Genomic DNA, 4,414 nt, shown 5'->3' on the forward strand with positions numbered 1-4,414 from the left:
GCGGCCTTTCTAGCCGGCCTCCGCTTCCCTCTTCTTGACACCATAAAAGGCCATCTTAAGAGAATATGGTCTGGGTATATGGCAGTTAACCCCTAATTCTTGGGTTAACATTTTGGGTTACATTGTCGCCTGCGAGATACAGGGCCTAAACCCCGGTTGGGAGGCCTTCGCCCACATGCACTATTTAAGCCAGAGCCCAGGCGGGTGGAGAGCTTGGTATACTCTGACCACTTATCCCCAGTACTTGATGACGTTGGATAAACCGTCTAAGTGGTCAGACTGGAAGAACTGGTTTTATCTGGTTTTTTCTCCCATCAAAGAGGAGAACCGTGAGTTCAGGACTTACAACCGGAAGCCTGAGCTCCTTGGGCAAAAATGTAAGATGCCCCGAATCACTACTACATTTTTAATCAAATGCAACGGCTAAAAAGAGCTAGTGCAACGACTCATTTTATTGCCGTTGCATTAGATAAACCTAATACAACGACATAAACTTTGTACATCAAAAGGTGGAGCTACCGTAACGGCTTCAAGAAGCTATTGCATTAGGTGTACTAATACAACGACCTGAAAGGCTATTGCCACGACAGTTCACTCCGTATGAAAATGCGCTTAAAGTTCACTCTCTTCTCAGATCTCACCACCTCAATTCTCTCTCCTCTCTCTTTCTCTCCTTCTCCCTATTCTCTTCCTCAAAGACGAAGGCAACCATCACCGCAGCCGTAACCACATCCACAACCACCGTCGCTCACAAAATTAAATTCTCTCTCTTTCTTCTCCCTCCTCATTCACTGATGGTCATGGTGGTGATGATGGTCGCGAGTGATAACGACGTTGCGGTTCGATTTTTAGGGTTTTGATTGGTGTTCATGGTATAAGCTTCTTTAAACTTTCCTCTTTAAATGTCAAATTTAGGGTTCCTTTGCATAATTACTAGTTCAAATTTTTGATTTTTTTTTTCGATTTCTAGGGTTTCCATTTGTAACTGTTGGCGGTGGTGGAAAGCAGCGATGGTGAGTTTTGATTTGTAATTGATGGCGGTGGTGGAGAGTTGCTGAACTAACGTCGCTCGAACTCCGGCTTCGTGCCCTGATCTTTGAGTAAGCCTTCTCTCTTTATCTCTCCTTTTTCTTCTTTCTCGCTACTTTCTCCCCTGTTTCAATTATTGTTCCAATTTTGACAATTATACACTTAGGGATATTCAATCAATTGACAATTTAATGTTAATCAGGAACATCATCATTGTCTGTGGTAGTTGGTGAGAGTGATTTGCTAATTGTTGGACCTGGTGTTCTTGGTCGCTTGGTAGCTCAATAATGGAGTCAGGTATAATCGCTATTTCTATTGCATTTCTACCTCTATTTCTTTCGTTTGTAAAACAGTTTAATTCCTCGAGAACTGTCAGATTAATTTCTTTCGTTTGGGTTTCTCGCCTTTCTTTTCTTGCCAGGTTCCTTGTATTATCTTTAATTTCTGATTTTTAGTAGTTTTTGTTATAAATATTTGATCATATTGTTAGTATTTGGTTTGATTATTGGAAAATTGGTAGATTTTTAACTTGCAAATAAGTGTGCTTTTGGTTGTTTTGTTGGTTATGGTAATGCAAATGTTATGGTATAGGTAATGATGACAGTAGATTACTATAGTTGGTGTTAGAATGTCTAGTAATTGGTGCTTATAGACGATTCATGTTGGAATTGGTTAAGGGCATTGCGTTTCGTTTGGGTGAGATAGAGCAAAATAGTATATTGATGCTTCGGAAATGAGCATGGTTACTACTTATTAGTATATTACAATTTGGAAAAGATGAAGTATGTGTTTGGAGAATGGGGTGCAATGGGATTGGGGTCTTGAAAGAAATTCCGTATGAGAACATGACACTTGAAGATGAAAATGATTTAATGATGAATGTAATGAAAGAGATTCCTGTCTAACAATGGTATATTCTGAAATCTGCTTCTATTGGACGCATCCTCTGAAATAGTATTTGTTAAAATGCAAATCTCTTGGAAAATTTGTAAGAATTTTAAATGAACCTAACGTTGTGAATGCCATTAGAATGCAAATTAAATGGAATGTGATCAAGGTCCTTGCTTAATCCAAGTAAGATTTATTTTCAGGCATACATTGAATGGGGTGACATAGAACCTGCATTTTAGGGAAGTTTTGACATAATTCAATATTTATCTTTGCTTTTCTTAATGCTCTGATCTTTGAAAATTACATTAATTGATTTGGGAAGGGTGTTGTGAGTTCTAGATGAACGAGGGTTCAAAAGCTTGTGTCCTAAACTACATGTGAAGATACATTTAACCAATCTCAATTACCTCCCTCCTCTCCAAACACACACATATTTTATTTTGACATTTAGTGGCAGAGATGTATTTGGCCAGCTTTATTTATTTTTTTATTTCAATTTTGTTATATAAGCCAAAGCCACATGATGGTTATTCGTGTTGTTTGCTGCTTGTGTATTTCTTATTTGTATATTTCTTTTGTATTATGTTGTCTTTTATTTATTTACCATTTGAATTTTTGAGATCTTAATATTGATTGGCATGCAAATAGATTGGTCTCCTAGCTACTGTAGCTTGTTCAATTTGTTTTTGGCTTTGTGCTCTCTGTGGCTTGACAATCCTTTCCTTCTCCGATTTTCATTTTTTTTAAGAAAATAATGGTCTGAATTCTGCATTTTGGTGTTCTGCAGATCGTTGAATTCTAATAGTTTAAGCGGGTCAATACCAAGTTCAATTGGTAATCTTTCTAAGCTTTATTGGCTGGATCTTGCTGAAAACAAGCTTACTGGAACATTACATGTCTCAAATGGCACTAAACCAGGTCTTGATATGCTGCATAGTTGTAAGCACTTGTATGTCTGACGCATTTATTTTTTGATTTGAAAATTTCTTGAATTCTTTATCGAATTTCACCATTATTGTATTGCCCTCTTTCAATCTTTTAATTTTCAATTTCTTGTTGTTTGTCTATTGATTGCCGCTTTGTCGGTCACTTTGGAAGATATCAACTCTCTGGCTCAATTCCACCTCAGCTACTCCATGAAAATATGACATTTGCTTATTCATTTGTACGTACCCTGAAAGAAATTTAATAAGATATAGATGTTGTCATTAACATATATTCACTGGTAACACTGCAAATTTGAATGAATACTGTTTTTTTATTTATTTATTTATTTTATTTTTTTTATTGCATTGCAGGTTTGTTCTATATATGTATATCTCTAACCCCTTGTGAGTTCTTGCTTAGTTTTTACTCTTGATTCCAAACTAAATTTTCCTTTACTAAATTTCTATCTTGTAATTATACTAGAATTTAGTTGATTTTTTTTCTTTTCTTGAATATCTCTATTTAGATTAATAGTTTTAGATAAAAATTTTAGGTGTATTGGGATTACCTCGGATTTACCTTATACGAAGCAAGGGTATTTTTAGTTGTAGTGCCATGTTATTGGTTTAAACCGCTGTTGTTAAATTGTTATGTTGTTTGGGTGGTGCTTGCTGCTATTCCTTTTACCTTGTACATTGATGTTGTCGTTTCTACTATATAATCTGCTACTATATCTACTCTATAATGTTGCTACTGCCTCTGCTTTATAATGTTGCTGCTGCCCCTGCTGTAATTTTGCTGACTTGCTGCCTTGCAGACGATGACAACTATCTCTCCGGCTACAAAACATCACTCTCCGGCTTCAAGATAGATTTTGGTTTTTGTAGTATATGTTGTAGCAGCCAAACAAATGTTGAAAACATTGTATTTGGGAACAGTGATTTAGCTTTGATAGGATTTTTTTTTTTTTTTTTTTTTTTTTTTTTTTCTCAATTAATTTAATTAGTGAAATTTGATATTGTAACTCTTCCCTTTAAGAGCAATAATGTACAAACCTTCAATTTATATTAATGAAATTCCAATTTAATCGTCTTAATTATTGTTGTTGTTGTTGTTGTTGTTGTTGTTGTTGTTATTATTATTATTATTATTATTATTATTATTATTATTATTATTATTATTATTATTATTATTATTATTATTATTATTATTATTATTATTATTATTATTATTATTATTATTATTATTATTATTATTGCATTAGGGTATAGGGAACTGCGTCATTAGGTATAGGAAACCGTGGCATTAGATATTATAGCTAATGCCACGGCAATAATGTTGCCGCTGCATCAGGTGTTGATCTAATGCAATAGATCATTGATGCCGTGGCATTAGGTGTCATATGCCGTTGCATTAGACCTACTGCAACGCCATCAGATGTCACGGTACATGGTCGTTGCATTAGGCCTAATGCCACGGATTTTGACGCCTAATGTAACGGAAATGAGGGTTGCAATAGGTAAAAAATGTAGTAGTGAGTCCCGGATGAGGACTATGAGAGGATAAT

General features: G+C 35.2%; 1 long non-coding RNA gene across 1 annotated transcript; it reads left to right on the top strand.

The window, feature by feature from the left end:
* The first annotated feature begins 548 nt into the window (after positions 1 to 548).
* Positions 549 to 3,929, top strand: LOC110694235. The gene is made up of 3 exons (XR_002505803.1): positions 549 to 1,326; positions 2,708 to 2,869; positions 3,019 to 3,929. It is a non-coding gene; the product is annotated as an uncharacterized LOC110694235 (long non-coding RNA).
* Positions 3,930 to 4,414: the final 485 nt, after the last annotated feature.

Source organism: Chenopodium quinoa, unplaced genomic scaffold, assembly GCF_001683475.1.
Source record: "Chenopodium quinoa cultivar QQ74 unplaced genomic scaffold, ASM168347v1, whole genome shotgun sequence".
Taxonomy (NCBI): domain Eukaryota; kingdom Viridiplantae; phylum Streptophyta; class Magnoliopsida; order Caryophyllales; family Amaranthaceae; genus Chenopodium; species Chenopodium quinoa.